Below are 17244 nucleotides of genomic sequence, written 5' to 3' on the forward strand. Positions count from 1 at the left end.
AATCTGGAACCAGAAAATAAAAATCTAAGCAATTAGAAAATCTAACCCAGGGGATGATGGGATCACTGATCTGAAAGGACCTCACTAGTGCAAACAGGGCCAATGGGAAGCTTTGAAACTCAATGTGAAAGATTATCTTATGAACCATGTGCATTTGTGCCACAAATTTGGAACAAGTCGTGTGAAATAATTTTGATGTACTGTACCATACTGCTGCTGTGAAAAGCGCATATAAAAGGTTAGGGCGAATGGTGCGGACACATAACTGATAATCTGGCACATCATCTCCATATCGCTTCAGTGTTTCCACATGTCTGGACGTGTGCATGTGTTTCAACATGGATGCTTTTTGACTGGAGCTTTACTGGTTCTACAGAGTGACTCATACAGCGATTCTGTAACCAAGGGGGCTCAGCCTGGGAGGCCTTGGGGTCAAAGTTCGTTTCATGTCACTGAAACCAATACATTCCATGACATGTACATGAAACCTCCACTCGATGACAAATGTGCTGCACATGAGAAGAAACTGAAATGAGCGGTTGCCAACTCGCAGTGGTTTAAGGCTGTTTTAAGCTGCATGTTTGTGCTGTGTGTCATAATTCATTGATTTTGTTTTGCGCCCTCCGCTCTGGTTTGTTGTTTTTACTATACACCATCACATGCTAAATGCGTCTTTTCTGTTTCCTGCTTCAAGCTAATCTTTATCTGTGCAGGCAAATAGTTGCTCCTACTGAGAGGAGAGATACTTTGTGTCTCATGTGAGGGGGTTGAGGCCAACATAACCTTAATATTAGCTCACTGTGTTTTCAGACAGTTGTACTTTACTTCCACAGGACAGCGGTTTCTGCTGCCTGCTTGTTTTTCACCTGTCCCAAGGGTAGCAAGACCATTTATCAGCTACCAGAAGAACACGTATCAATGTGCAACATAGCCTGGGAATGCAGCTTTTATTACACTTTAACTGCAAGGTCAACTTGGCAGGAATCTGTGTCAGAGCTGTCAAGCATAGAAACATGAAACAAATTGCATAGATGGGGTATAAAACATCAATATAAGTGGCAAATGCTTAACTATGAGAACCTTGGTTTAGGTTTACACATGTTCATTTAGGTGATATAATGAGAGTTTGCTCTTTTTGGTTTGACACAGCAGCAACTGGAAAAAAGATATGGTATGTTAAAATGTAGGTCATGTCAATGAACATAATGATAATTACTTTCATTTGAAAGGAAATATACTACTTCTGTAAATACCTTATTTTGCTTCTCTATGATTTAGTTTATAGCCATTTGTTGAATGAAACACATCAACTTTCACATTTTTACTCAGTGACAAGCAGAGAACTCATGTTGTGAAGCAAAGGTCCTTGTGACAGGGTAATGTACTCAGTGTTGTCATGGCTTTGATGCCATCATATGCCACTGCTGCTCTCTCCACTGGGTTTTCTGACAGTGACAAAGGGGATCGGCAGCAGTGTGTTATCAGTGTGCAGCTGCAGTAATCGTATTATTTAGTAATCTTAATTCTGAGAGGCTGACCAACAGTGTGAACAAAGCAAGGCCTTGCTAAGCCCATCAGAGTGACCCAATGGAGCAGAGGTCTTTTCCTGCTCCACAGCCCCTCTGGACCCTCACACTCCCCTTCCCCCTCTCCATTTCTCACCCTTCCTGGTCTGTGTGTCCTGCTCTCTGTGGCTTTCTGTCTTGCACTCTCTGTCTCTCCACTCATTCCCCTTCTGCTTATGTTCTTCTATCTCCAGAATGTTTTTTATTCTCTCCCTCATTTTCTTTTTCATTCTTTTTTCCACCCTCCCAATCTTTCTGTCTTTGTGACACTCTGAGCTGGGAGTTTGTGTAATGGCGTTATTCACAGTTCATTGGTCTGTTTGAAGGGACTATCTTGATTGAGCGTCTCCCGATGCAGGGCCTGGTGACTGTGGGAGTGTATAAAGATGTGGATGTGTCCACGGAGATAGATGGGCTTAGTAATATGCAGGACATTGCAGAGGCTGGGTCCCAATATAGGCAACACATTGGGAGATAAAAGGAGTCTGAAATGATATGCAGCCTGGGTAATAATGCTCAGGGCATTAAACATGAAATGGAGGCAACAAAGAACTAGTCAGGAAATCAGAGTCCTTCTCATTAGCTTGTTCACCCTTCTTCAGTTGTGTACCCTCCATCCTCTCTCCATCTCACCCTAATAAATGCAAGTACATTGACACAGAACCAAAAAACTGCTCTGAGAAGCAAAAACACTCACCACTAATTAGTTCAAATTAACCTCAGGACCAATATGTAGGCTTGAATACACACATAGTCACACACAGGGGAACACACACACACCCAGTGAAAAAGGCATCTCCTCAGCCTCTTTCTGACACCACGCTGATGCTGTTTGTTGTAAGCTTGGCTGTAAGATCAAAATCTCCTTTTTTGGCAGAAATACACACACACACACGCACACACACATGCTCATATTGCCTGGAGCAGAGGAAGCCAAGGAAAGCAAGTCCACTGTGAAGACATCATAAAACCAACTCTGCAGAAAGATGGAACATATCTTTGTTTCTGCATACGTGAGCTAATAACATGCAGTTTTCATGTGAACACATACATACATGCGCATGTAGAAAAAGAAAGTCCTACTTACAGAATTAATCAGTTGGTATCAGAAGGGCTGTGCCATATTTTCGCTGTAGTAGTGAGTCAACACAGGCATTTAGATCTAAGACCACAAGTTTTTAGGACCTCAACCGGGGGGGGCACCTTAAGGGAGTCAGAGGAGTTCCCACTAAGTCATTGGATGTGAGAGGAAATCTAGAAGATTCCAGTGTTTATACTGAGATAGAGAAAATAATTCCTTTAGAAGAAGGCAGGAGAAATCAGCAGCTGATAAGAAATGGTTCAATTCTGTCTACAAAGACAATAAGGAACTGATTGGGCTGTTGTTTTTCTTCCTTCTATTTCTTACTTCAAGAAGAAAAAAGGAACACAAAAAAACCAAGAGCCCGTCTTGACAAATCAGAAAAAAAAGGGTGAAAAATTTGTCAATCAAGATGTGGTTCCAACGTTTCGTGCCTTTTTGCTTTTCTCTGCTGTCCTTTGTCTGTCCACCTCTCGTTTTCCTCAGGTTTGCAGAGGAACTATGATCAGCATCAGAAAACCAATCACCTCACCAGACAACGGGAGAACATAAAGGAGTAAATGACAAGCAGATGAAGGGGAGGATTTCTGACACCTGCTCTCTCCCTGTTTCTTTGCCTGCCTCTCTCTCCAACCTGTATTTCCTTTCTAGTAACAGCTCCTTCACTTCCACCCTGGTTTTTTAGTGCATGGGCTTGCCACTACTAGCTGAGGTGGATGCAGGGGAACTGAGATTCTCAAAAATCTACAAACACTTCTTTTATTCTGTTTCTGCGTTCTTTCCTACTCTCTGTCTTTCCTTCACACACTGCACAAAATGACAATCAATTGCATGCTGTCTACTGTGCTGGTCTGCCTGGCTGTTTGCCTGACACTTGGAATAGGCTGTGTACCAGTCTTCCTTCCTGCCTGTCTAACCAGCCTCAGAGCTTGTCTGTCATTCAGTGTAGCAGTCTGTTTACCAGGCCATCTTTCACTCTGTCTTCCTGTCAAACACCAAGATACAGACCAGGCAGGTGCAAGGGGACATAACCCTACTCTCCCGCTCAAGTGCCCCACCTGGTGTAAATCCTGACCCCTCCCCTGCCCATTGCCTTAACTGGCCTTCAACACAGCACAGACAAATTAGAAAGAGACTTTAGGACTCCAGGAGGATTGTGAGCAATTCCTAGATAATACTTGTCTTTTCTTGCCTTCTTTTCTTTTTTCCCTCTCTACCTGTTTCCCTTTATTTTCTGCTCCTTCTTTACTCCTCTTGTCCTCAGTCTCCTGCTTCGTTATCTATTCTGAACAGTCTGTCCCTCCTCTCTCTCCATCACCAAGGGAGTATGAAGAATGGTGCTGCTTCATAATGTATTTCTCCACAATATGTGTGAGAAAGATGGTAAAAAGAAAGGGAAGAAATGTTGGATAAAGCAAAGCGGTGTTCAAAATTGTTTCTTTAAAAAAATAATATGAATCCTTTCTCCCAGACAACAAATCAGAATACAGTGCCACTTGAGGGGGAATTTTCAATTACTCCCTTTTGCCCAGAAGCCTATCTGGAAAAGTGGCCCAGCTCTGAGGTGTGCACAAAAGTGGCGTAATCTCAATAGGTTATCCGGTCGATAAATCCGTACATGTCCAAAGGCTCCATACCATTGCTCAAGCATCACTCCAATCCATTTCATTTCTCATGCAGTCCAAGAAGCCTCTCATATGCTCAACAGGTTGACTGGTTTGCAGTAATTCGACTCCTTTGAGGTTTCTTACTCTAAGCTTTCCTCTACTTCTTCTAAACAGTTTCTGGTATAACAGACTGTCACGTTAGTCCTCAATGCTGCAGACTCTGCCCTGGCTGGTGTAGTTCAAGCTGAAGGCTGGAGACTGCAGAGGCAGTTTGGTGGTGAAAGCTAGTCACTGGAGGGTGCACGTTGGCTTCCATGCTGTCGATTGGCTGTCCACCTCTGCATCGGTCCTAATCTAGAAGAAGGGGAAGAATAGAAGCAAAGTAAAGAGGAGAGAGTGAGAGTGCATAAAAGGTTAGCATGGTGACATTTGTGTCACTCTGCCTTATCACGTACGTCATTCTCCTCCTCGTCACACTTCACTCTGCCTGTCGTCCTGCTGTCTATTCCGTCCTTGTCACTCTTCTTCCGACTTTGCCGCTTGTTTGCTCCTTCTTCAGTCTCACCCTATGATTGAATACTTCACAAGCTTGTCTTCAAACACTCTCTACCCAAATTTCTATTTACAATTTTGATTTATGATTTATTTATGGTTTATGTTTTGTTTTTTGTTTCAAGTTATCTGTCTATCACGTGTTATATTATCCAAGACAAGATGCATATGAGGAAGCAGACTGAAGAGCAGAGAAAGCTACCTCAGGTTATTCAGTGTACCTGAGGCAGGTAGGACTACACTCCAGGCCCATAACATTGACAAAGTCCGGGGAGACATGACTAATGTAGAGTGGAACTAGAATGTCTTATTCAAATTTTAAGTTATTCAAGTTTTAAGTTAAGTTTATGCTATTTGAATGCAGAATTTTCTGTGTAGAAAACACATTGTCTGTCTTGTGCATTTGGTTTGGCTGTGGTTTGGCTTGTTTGGCTGTGGAACCTGTACGATTGTTGTTTTCTAATGTATAAAGGTGAAGGCCAGAGAGTCATGCTGAATGTGTGACACCAAACAATGAGTCATAATGGGAAAGAGCACTTTGCATTTGACGCCATTGATGGAAATATTTGTGGATAAATGTAAGGCTGTTTACTATCTACATAACACTATGTAAAATACATGGTGTTACAGTAATTGGTAGAGCAACTAAAGTGAGACAGCATGAATAAAGATCTTCTAACATATTTTGGCTTTAAATTTAAAACAATTGATTACTAGGGACAATACACAGTACAAAGATTACAGTTAACACTGAACAAAGTTAGACTGAATATTTAACAGATAGTCAAAATACACAAAAACAAGGTGTTTGAGTTGCAATATTTTCAATGCCTTAAATAAGCTACTAGATATGAGAATGTGCTAAAGGCTTCATGTCCAAACAGACTGATATAATAAAGAAAATTGTTCCACTGGTCAACCAGCAAAGTTGTTAACATTTCACATTTTGTTTCTAAACTGATACTAAACAGCTTTTTTAAATTAATAAAGAATACAAAGTATAAACAATACAATACGTTAGTACGTCACAGCGATAGTATTAAATTGTGCTTTCTTGGAATTATAGACTTTTTATTTCTTCGATAAAAATGTATCCCATAGGTAGTTTAAGCAGGTAGTCTATCATTAACCCATAGTTACATTTTCCTCTTAAGCTGCATCTAGTGATTAGGGCTTCAAATGCCCCAAAGAAACATATTTTAAGCAACAAAGCATCTCATATTAATTAAAGTCAGGTGATGTTATATAATGACAAACCCTGTGTAGGGAGGTTGGGTTGGGTAGATATGGCTACAAAACATTGGACTTTGGACAATTGGACACAGGAGACCTTCTCCCCATTTCTAAATGAGAGTTTTTGGTTTTCCTTTCAACCATGAATATTCCACACCCTTAACCACCAGCTGATTATTGTAAAGATAATGACAAAGGTCCTCTAACTAAAACAAAGATATTACTTTAACCCAATCCAAAATCTTTCCAACAACCTAAGTTGTTTTTGTGCTTAACCAGTCTTTCAACATGGTGTTGTCACATAACATATCTCCTGCTGTTGGACAAAGATCAGAGACTGCCGACATGATGGTCAGCTGTTAATCCTGGCCAGAGGTTATCAACTTTTTCAGGAAGTTGGTCTTTTTATAATGTTTCTGGGGCTAACCTAGACGGATAGCGTTCTCTCAGTCCAACCAATAAACCTTTTTTGCCTAACACTAACCATCTTTGACTCAAGGTCTATCTAATGTTGAAATAAACCTCTCCACCTTCTCCCGCTCGATAGTTGACCAACTTTGTCTGCAACCAGACATAGGTTTTGATGGTTAGTGTTAGTGTATACCAATGTGAGTATTGCCCTCACATTCAGCGTAATGTGTTCATTATTTGTCGAACTCATATGGCCATGGGGGCTGTCGAGCCCTCATTAAAACTAACACATTCTGACACATCTGATGATTTATCTCTGCTCTCTTAACCACAACAGAACCTTTGAGTTGCAGTTGCAATGTAAATGATCACTAAGTCATTCAAATGTTTAAGTTTGCTCACTCACATGTTGTGCTTGTCATTGATGTATTGAGGAGACTGATATGCTCACTGAAGCAGTTTATCTGGAAAGTCTCCCCATAAAATCTCTTTGGTACATGTAAGTTAGCATAACATGGTGTAGAATCTAATGTTACTCCGCTAATAACAATGCATGGTAACATGAAAATTTTTTATTAACTGTTGGTGAATTTGCTTTGCCTTACATTGGCTATATCTGTGACTATTTTTAGTGAACATAAATTGTGTGTCACTCAAGCTTGCGGTGTGTGGGCTTCTCTTCTGTTTCACGTGAATAGATGTGTAAAAAAAAAAAAGACCTTTTCATACCGAGAAGGTCGAGTGTTAGTTGAACCTCCAAGTGCTATGTGTTTGGGAGAGAATGGGGTCTGCTCTGCCTCCTCTTGGAGACAAGTTACAGGTCAGTTTTTTGCCTTGGTCAGGAATCTGCAACCTGTGTGTGCTACAGTGTAAACTATGAGAAAACTTATATTGTGTTAAATGTTTACATGCAGTGTTAAAATTTAATTTCTCTGGGATCAAAAAAAATTAAAATGCTTATTCAAAAGTACCACATTATTCATTATCGTCTACATGTTTTCATTAAATGCATAGGGTAAATGGAGAACTTATACTATACAAATGACAGAATGTTTTGTAAAAGACACAATTATAATATTTTTTACCAAACAAAATGAAAGACTTACAGTAATAAGCAGACATTACAGGTTTAGATATAGTTTTCATGCTTCCAGGGGCAATTCTCTCCCCCCCACCACCACCAAATTCAATCAAAACACATCCCTACTTCCAATTAAGTCTGGTCAATGTATTGCAAATATAATGCATTTAAATTGAACTAAATTAGAACTTTCCTGAAGATAAAAAAAATATATATATAAAAAGTACAAGCATTTAGCTTGTACCTTTCAACTCTATGACACATTTAAGTTAGTTTAAAAATTTGCACATAAAGAAGCATAAGAGAACAAGAAAAGAAAAACTATAAATGTGATTGGAGAGGTCAAGAAGCCACAGGCTTATACCATAGACTTCTCAACCTATGCAAAAGCCAATCTACAAAGCCAATCTACAAAAAATCTCATAGCAAGCATCAATCATATTCAAAACTCAAGAAGAAAGAAAGAAAGAAAAAGCATTAATAGTGTAACAACTAACTACCACTTAATGAACTAAATGCAAAGAAAGCTTGTAGCAAAGTTGAGGCAATGAAATAAATATACCTTCATTTATGTATCCCTTTATAATTTGACATTCTTACACCTTTTTACACTATGAATGTTCTAGGCAGACAGGTATGCATGCAAATGACTGATGGCAAAACTGATGATGGTCTTTTTCTTTTAATTTTCTAAGAAATAATACAATTGTTTTTAAAATCAATTTTCTACACCTAAAAACAGAAGCAGGATGTTAAATCTTACTGTAGCTACCCAGGTAGTCGCTCCTCTGTTACTATGCAACAGTTTGCACCTGTTGAAGATTTCTGAATTCTAATCACAAAGGTCACAGCTCCCAGCAAAGGGATGAATACGTTTCATAATTCAAAACAGTACAGAGAAACCAACAAGAACAGTTTTCAGTTCTGTGACATGCAGTGATAACATCATTTCTTTTAAGGGAACAAAATCAGTAAATAGAATCAGTAACTCCCTCCTTCCTTTTTCCAAAGTCTAGTGAGGTGATGGTCCATTTAAAATGAGACATTAAAGGCTGTTCAGTGCATCAGCAGTAATCAATACAACAGTGTAGATAGATATGACCCTCATCTGCCACCTATATTCTCCTAAAACCATTTAGAATAAGACCATGTGAGTGTGTTGGGTCGACAGTTGGGTTAGTGTCCAGTGTCTGCTATCATGTGTGCATGTGTGCATAACCTTTGTGGCACCATTAGCCTGCTATTGTGTCGCAGGTGTGAAAAGATGTAGGTGGGTGTGAATTTGTGTGCACAAGGTATATCGGTAAGAAGAGCAAAGATGAAGGTGAGTGTAAAATGAGTGTGTATATCTGTGTGTGTGCTTGAACATGTATGTCACAGCTGTCATGTCTGAGGCAATTAAACACATTGATTTAATTTATAACCTTATGTTGGACCAATCCAACACAATGAGGCTGCCCTCTCTGCACTCTGCATAAAAATGATTGACAGAGACACAGAAATAGCATCCTTTCACATATACAAAAATGCATGGCATCTCCATTCATTGCCTGTATCAGGAAAGAGACTTAAATGTCTTCCCTGTATCTGAATTAAAACTGAATGTAGAGACAGGTTCAAAGAGACTAAGAGGGCGATGGAAGCAAGAAGGGCTGAGGGTTAATAGAGCCAGAGAGTGAGGAGAGAGGGGCCAAAAAGGGAATTGGGAGTGGGGGCAACAAATTGAAGTGAGCCATACAGATTCCATCCAAATCCATGACAAAAAGGGGGATAAGCAGAAATGGATGCTGGATAAAAAGAGGATGAAAAGAGCAATTGGGGGAAACAGGTGGGGGAGTGGTAGGGAGGTGGGGTGGACAGGGTGAGTGGGGAAGAGAAAGGAAATAAGATGGAAATGTATTGAACACAGAAAAGCGGGCATACAGAAGAATGTAAGAAACAAAAGAAAGGGAGAAAACAGGAAGAAATAGACAAACACTCACCTATTTCAGTGGGCTCTCCACAGGCAAGCACAATCCCTGCTCTGTGATCCCATCCTGGGGAAAGGCGCAACGAGATCCTGGAGCTCCCTCCGCTGAATACCAATGGGGCTGCTATTATCAGCTCTCACACACTCACTCGCATACACGCACAAACCGGCACTGTGGAAGAAAAAGGCACAAACACAGAGTCAATTACAGGATAGTTCAATTAGAAAAAAATTAAGCAATCAAAACAGCATATGACAATAGAAAATACAATGCAGCACAGCTACATTCGCATTCCCTCCATCCTCTTTTTCTCTCATTTTTTCCTCTCTTTCTTCATAAAACAAACCATCAGAGGCAGTGCACAAGCCAGAGGCATCAATCCACACACACATACTCATACAATGACATTTGCAGCCTATATAAACACTTACTGAGCATATATTCAGTCCCAGCGAGTACTACAGTCGACTCTATTCCGGTTCACAGCTCCTCGGCTTCTGAGGTGGTAGAGAGAAATGAGTTGTCCACTATTTTCCTTTCCCTCCCCGTGGGTTCCTCACAGCAGTATCTGATGCAGAGATAAAAGGATATGAAAACACACTCGTCATCCTACCCTATTTTCTCCTCATATGCAGTACGCATCCAGTTTTTCTGTATCCATTTGTTGATTCAAGTCCAATCAGTCCTGCCTCCTGTAGACCTCTCTGTGATTCAGCGACACGCGACGGCAAACTGCATTCACTTAGTCACCCTCCCCTCTGCCTCCTCCCTCTCTGTCTCTCCCCTTGCTCAATAGTATATCTCCTTGGCTTTCTCCAATCTAATCAGCTCTCCACTCTTTCCCTCCCTCCTCCTCTTACCCAACACCCACTCCTTTACTCTCTCTTTCCCTCCTAGGTATTTTTCTCAAAGATGAATATCAACTCAGCCCCCCCACCCCCCAACCACCCACCCCCTTCCTCTCTCTTCTCTCCATCAGTCTCTGCAATAAGCATTTGAATTGAGAAAAAAGGCAGAAAGGAAAACTGGCCATGAAGAAAACACACTATCTAAAACAGACACATGCCAAGAGAGAGTCAGAACAAGAGAGAGAGAGAGACTATAGGGATGTATTATATCCCTAGCCAGAGTAAACTGCCTTGACAAACTTTGACATGGCTACATGCTCACGAGTGACAAATATTATCACACCAGCATGTGACTCACATTATACCCTATGAGACACATCACACTCTGTCACACACGCACACACACATACAAATGCACATATTTACACACACGTAAACAAGAATCAGATGTAAATGTACATCATGCACTGTACTGGCATGGCACATATTAACATAACAGCATCAATGTGCGCAAACATAAGCAGGGGAGGTTAATTGAACCTTTTAGAGTTCAGGTTAGATATATTCAGGCTTGCTGAGGTATTTGTATTTTACCTCGGAATTTACTTTTTTCAATTCCACTATGCTGCAGAAAGAAATATTGTACTTTTTACAACATAAATTTGACAGCTGGAATATGTAAGTTTTTTTTTTTTTTTAATATTTCTTAGAAGACATATGCTCCAAAGGTAATTTGTGACTCATTGAGCAATGTAAAGCAGCGCAGAAAGTTTGGCCCCCCAAAGGTTTTTTAGTGAGCCATGCCCTTTTATCCATTTAGAGAAGACTAATTATTTCTGCTTGACTGGCAAGTTTTATGTTTTTGAGGCTTGGGTAGCAGAATGTAGCAGATCTCAAAGAGTGAGGCCTTAGTGGGGTGGATTGAAGTTACATGCTATCACAAGCTTGAATGCCCAAAATTGCACATTGTAGTTTTACGAGCTGCTTTGTAAATTAAGATTTGTTTTCACTGTGCACCTTTAGTGCAGCCGTCTGCCAAAGATGACTAGAAATCAGAAGATATACACAGCTTAAGTCCAGACTTAAACTGAGCATGTTGCGGTTTATGATCAGCACCTTATTCTCAATGACAAAGTGCCCTGTGTCGATTAGGAAAATATGATAAAGTTTTACTGACGTATTATAGAAAACTATATAAAGTAGCAGTTCAACCTCTCACCACTTTGGCTGACAAGAAATTTTTAAATGCTTTTCACACAAATCTACATGCAACAGTTATGCAATACCCAAGGTCAATACAAAAAGACATTCTGTACTGTTCGTGTATGGATACTTAAAGCGATATACAACTTAATTTGGCACTAACATTTGAATCAAAATCGATTCACTTTGCTCCACCCAGCCATCCCTCTTCTACAGACTTCTACCATCTGTGACGCACTTTAAAGCCATTATTTAATGTATAATGTATATATTGTAGTTTTAAAGTAAAATTTACTGCTAGGACTTTTACTTGAGCAAAAGTTTGTATAGAGGGTTTTTAATTGTAGTGAAATATGTTTTAAGTTGTACTTTTCTTGACACTTAGGTTAAAGGATCTGACAACTTGCACCACTGGGCACATACTTGCACACATACTGTAAACTCATACTTCATCAGACAATCATCAGTGCTCCCACCAGAGCACCCTGACACCTTATGCAGGTCTCCCCTGAATGGACCTGACACCCTCACTATTTATAATGTTCAGTCATACTGTATAAGCCAAAAGTCCATAACAGCATGACTCCACTGCAAGAAGAGAGCGGTCTCAGGAGAAAGGAGCCAGCTAACCTGATAGTATGTCACCGCCTAACTCTCAAATTCCACTTCTATCACACCAAACTGTCTCATGCCCCCTAACGAGACTAGGACTTTGGCCTTATGATGCCTTTGTTCCACTCAGGGGCTTTGGTCTGTCCAAGCAGCCTTTTCAATATAGATCTTTTTCCTAACCTTGCAGCCCCAGTTCTCTCTTTGCATTTCATGTCCTCCAAGGCTATTAAACTCACCACAGTGTGTTGAATCATTGATTTTGTCACTCTGTGTATGAGGTGGCTCTTTAATTGCTAGTGACAACACCGTGTTGTGTGCCTTGCAGTGATTTGTAAACTGTGCTTTAAAAGATATTAAAAGAGGTGTTAGGTTACGGGATGCTGTTTTTAAATTAACAAAACAACAACTAAATCTGGCACTGATTAATCTACACTGCATCAGTTTACCCAAAAATGTTACATCCATAGGGTCATAATGTCAAGTTAGGGGCTATTTGACTAATATCTGCTGATTTGAGCCTTTACATACATCCAGTGTGGTTTGTGCACTAAGCTGTCCCCTAATCAAACAAGGAAACAAATATTATATGTGACATTGCTGAGCTGTCTCCTCCATTTTGCTCTTAAACAGCTCCCCAACCCCCTACGCATTGACCCAGTGCTTCATCATGTTTTCACCTATTCACTTTGCATTTCATAAAATTATGTGCATCTCAAGATGTCTTTGTCCAGTGGGTGGACAGTGCTGGAACACCTATTACTCACTCATGCCTATTAAACTGCAGCCATGTCACGCCAGAGGTTCCCTTAGGCCATGGCATTTTTGTGTTTTCCCTGTGTGTGTCTGTGTGGACATTTAGTTATGACTGTGTCTGCATCCAACCAACTTGAAAATCAAAAATCTTTATTTAGGCTCTGTGCATGTGGTGTGTGTGTAGTGGAGGATTGTGAGGACTGGGTTACCTCTGGCTGTGACCCACAGCTGCAGTTTTCAGGAAGTCAGGAGGAGTCTCCGAGTGCTGTCTCTCCAATTCCATCACACACACTGATACACACTCCCCAGTGTGTGTGTGTTTTACTTCATCTAATTTTCCCCTTTCTTCATTTTGTATGACAGTGAAATAAGACTATTGTGTGACAATGAATCTGATAATCCAACATGCATTACAGCAATGCTATTTTTTTTTAAATATTACTGTTGATTTGGGTCTCACTGAAAGTCCACTGTCACTCTCTGTTTCAGTGTCTCATCTCTCTCTAAATATGCATTCAACAGCTGTCCCTCTCTCATCTCCATCCCACACCACTTTTCTCTTGACAAATTGATGTGGAGCACTTTTACATAACAACTATGCATCACTCACTCACACACAGACAGACAGAGAGCGAGCAATCCACACCACAAATGTAAACCTTACTCAACCATTACATATACACTTTGCTGCAAGTGTTGAAAGCCGGTGTATGAAATTGCAACTGTGTAATAGCGAAAGTGTTTCTTTACTTTTCTCTTTGTAGAACCCAAATGTGGCTTCTGCGTTAACTATTGCTTGGAAAGCATGCAAAAAAGGGGAGGGAGAAGGATACAAAGACAGTGGGAGGGGGGAGAACTGACATTCTACCCAAGCACTGCGCTCTACTTGTGGAATAATGATTAGCTTTTCAGTATTCTAGTCACATATGCTTCACTATCAATGAGAAAGAGAGAGAGAGAGAAAGAGAGAGAGAGAGAGAGGGCGGGGGAAGGTGGAAACAAGAGGGAGGGGCGCAGAGAGGGAGGAGACAAGCAAAGAGAGGTTGGAGAGCAAAGGAAAAGGGAGCATGGAGAGGTGGAAGAAGAGAAGCACCCGAGGAGAAACAAGGTGAACAAGACAGCAAGGGATGAAAAAAGTGAGGGGCAATAGGGGGGCAAAACAGAGTATATATGACATAAGCAGCAGAGGTAGGTGTTATCATACTGCAGTATGCCCACATACACACTCACAGATCCAAGCTACATGCATTCAATGTGCACATTTAACTAATGCAAAAGATCGGCAAATCTGCAAACTAAAAATGAACATAGTGCAAGCACTGCATGCACTCTGTTGTACAACCGTGCACACACACAAAGAAATACACCACTACTCGTGCAGAGACTACTTTGTCAAAGTCACAGCAGGTACAGCCACCTCAGCAAAGAGAGAGACACACTATGTCGCAGGAGGAAAGAGAGAGGGAGAGAGCTAGAAAATGGAAGTAATGACCAAAAATAGACAAAGGAGAAAAAGAAAATATTAAAAGGACAGACAACAGAGACAAGCATGTGCAAGCAAAACATATATGTAGAGAATGATCAATATATACTATTACTTAATTAGGTCAATCATTCTACAATAACTACAATTTGGTAAAAGAGTTCAGCTGAAGCCAACTGAGTAAGTTTGCACAAGTGCACTCAGTCAAATACAAACAACATGTTTTAATAGCCCCCCAACTCATCTTTACTTTTCAGAATGGAATAGCAATAATTCAATGTTTTAATTATTTTACAAATGTTATTAGAAATTATATTAGTAAGAAATTACATGGATTAATGTAGTAAATAAAATGTTTTTAACTGTACAATAATATATAGGCCAGATCAATGTTTATGCTTTGATTTTAGACAGAAAGCTGTGTTAAATATACAGCATTTAAGTGCAATAAATTGCATCTACAGTTTTACTACGGTACAGTTTTAATTACATCTTTTTTTTTCATCTCTTTTTTTTAATCTATCTTAATCTACCTCATGTCACCATTTGCAGAAGAGAAAGGATTATTATTGGAGTTGAACGGCTAAATTAAATATAAAAAGGGCATGCATAATTCTGACATTTTACCATACACCACACTTTAAGCAGAGGCCACCAGTGTCATTCAAAACCATTAACTTCAAGAATAGTGAATACATAAGTGCAATTTAATAAGATATGGACATCTTGCTATAAACAAAACTATCACGTTTCTGCCAGGGACATATTCTATAGCACTGCACATATAGTACGTTGACCTTAACATGATTTATGATGCAGTTACTTACATTGAAATGGCATTGGCTGGGATCCACACATAACCGTCAACCTATTTTACAGTGCAAATTCAGCTAGTAGAAATGAATTTTCATCTACAGAAGTAACAAAAAAGACCAAGGAGTATATTAACAAAACCTTATAATAAAACAATAAAAATGTATCGAGTGCAAACATTTGCACTCGATACATTTTTATTTTTTGAATTTTACAAATAAGATTTTGAATGTTTATTGGCTATATGATAATTTTGCTTTAATTTTTGAGTTTAATTCCTCAGCAATATATTGCTGTAATACTTTGGTGGATTGTTTAAGTTGCCTTTCTTTTACATCTTTTACAAAGGCAAGAAAAGTGATACATTATTTATTGATGGCATTTATTGCGTAGCTGTTGTTTTTATGCCGGTTTTACACCAGCCCCAACTACACATACTGTAGAGGTACACAGTACCTTAATGTTAGTTCAACTGGTTCAACAGCGTTGAGGCAGCCACTTCACAGAGTACAATATAATTAAGATAACCTTGGGTAAGAACAATAATTGGGAAAAAAAGGAAAACCTGTTAAAACTGCTGAAATAATTGATATTTTAAGCAGGTGGGGATTGAAAAAGTTAAGTTAATTAGCTAAACGTTAAACTAAAAGTTTTGATCAAAACTAATTATAAAAACATTTTGTTAATAAACTATATCAACTAATCAAGTGCTTATAGTGTTTCCTTGTATATACTATAAACAAATAATAAATATCAAATACATACTAATGTACCATTTTTAACTCCAAATTGTCATGAAGAATGAAACAAACAAAAAGGGGGGGGGGGGGTAATAAATCTACAGTGATAATCTGTCGGGTGAAAACTGCTACAAAATTCTATTGTGAAAATCGATATAAAACCGTAATTTTACATAACAAATTTGTATAGGAAAAAGGATTTTGATGGATTTAGCTTCAGATTTAGTCCGTTCTCATCGTGCAGATGGTCCGACCTTGGTGGCACCTGGAGTGGGGTGTGGAAGCTGCCTGTTACCTAGCTACAAAATGAGTAGCTAGCTGGTTAGCTTACGTGGTTGAAATAGCTAATGTAACGAATATTGGAGTAGCCTACCGAATAAGGCCACATCACACGAGTAACCTAAGTTACTCAAATTAACGTTAATTGAAAAATGTTTAAAGTAGTTGTAATGGTTTTAAGAACTATTACAAATAGTTCAAATATTTATCTGCAGGCACGTTAACTGATCGAATGGCTGAAGCGCCTAATGTGCTGTTCCTATCGACAGCGACCTTAAGCACGTGCTGGAGTTTGGAAAAGCTTTACGACGGCCACAGGAATTATCCAGATATTCACGTTATTGACGACATTTACCTGCCACATTATTCGACCTATATAAGCGTCTATAGCGGTTATGCAAGCTCAGTATACCTGTACCTGGAGGTGTTCAACACCCGGTCTCCTGATGTCCTCCACCTGCAGGGGACACTGTGGTGTCAGCGACTTTGCTGGGAAAGCTGAACACGCACGTTCCCTCCCACGGGTCACTTGGGTATTTTTAGGATTTTAAAAGAGGTGAGAATCAAAGTGATGCCTAGGGTGAGAGCAGCTACTGCATGCGCTTGTTCCCCCTCTTTCTTTATAACCCCATTCGGAACAAGGACCTTATTTCTAAACATGACAGTCATTTTGAGCTCCAGATATCTGCATACTTGACCATTTTTTTATATTGTGTCAAAAGCCAGTCCCCTGATTCTCTTTCCAGTCAATGTCATCCATGATTCAAATGCTAAACACACACAAACTTATGGTAGTTTACATACAACTTATTTACTTTAGCTGTTGTGCCAATATGTGCAAAAGCTACTGATTTAAATTCTGGCCACATACATTATTTTTAGTATATTAAGTGAAACGGAAAATATATTAAAGTATATATGTATTTTTTTTTTAGCACTGGTGTCCTTCAAATTCAGCTGTATTTGTCTATCCCAATATTTACTTAACACACACCATGAATAAAAGTGATTTC

At 39.5% G+C, this 17244-nt stretch overlaps 1 protein-coding gene across 9 annotated transcripts in view; it reads right to left on the bottom strand.

Moving 5' to 3' along the window:
* grik5 (glutamate receptor, ionotropic, kainate 5) overlaps positions 1-10271 on the bottom strand; it is a 79314-nt gene extending 69043 nt beyond the window's left edge. For 4 of the 9 annotated variants that reach the window (XM_067509456.1, XM_067509457.1, XM_067509455.1 and 1 more), the window contains exons 1-3: positions 9932-10270; positions 9513-9671; positions 2653-4607 (exon numbers count right to left, since the gene is read on the bottom strand). The gene's annotated coding sequence lies outside the window, so the exon portion shown is untranslated. Of the gene's footprint in view, positions 1-2652; positions 4608-4708; positions 4820-9512; positions 9672-9931 lie in introns of all 9 variants that reach the window. The other 5 variants (XM_067509453.1, XM_067509452.1, XM_067509458.1 and 2 more) reach the window with 5 other exon arrangements.
* Between the last annotated feature and the right edge of the window lie 6973 nt (positions 10272-17244).

Source organism: Channa argus, chromosome 7, assembly GCF_033026475.1.
Source record: "Channa argus isolate prfri chromosome 7, Channa argus male v1.0, whole genome shotgun sequence".
Classification (NCBI taxonomy): Eukaryota; Metazoa; Chordata; class Actinopteri; order Anabantiformes; family Channidae; genus Channa; species Channa argus.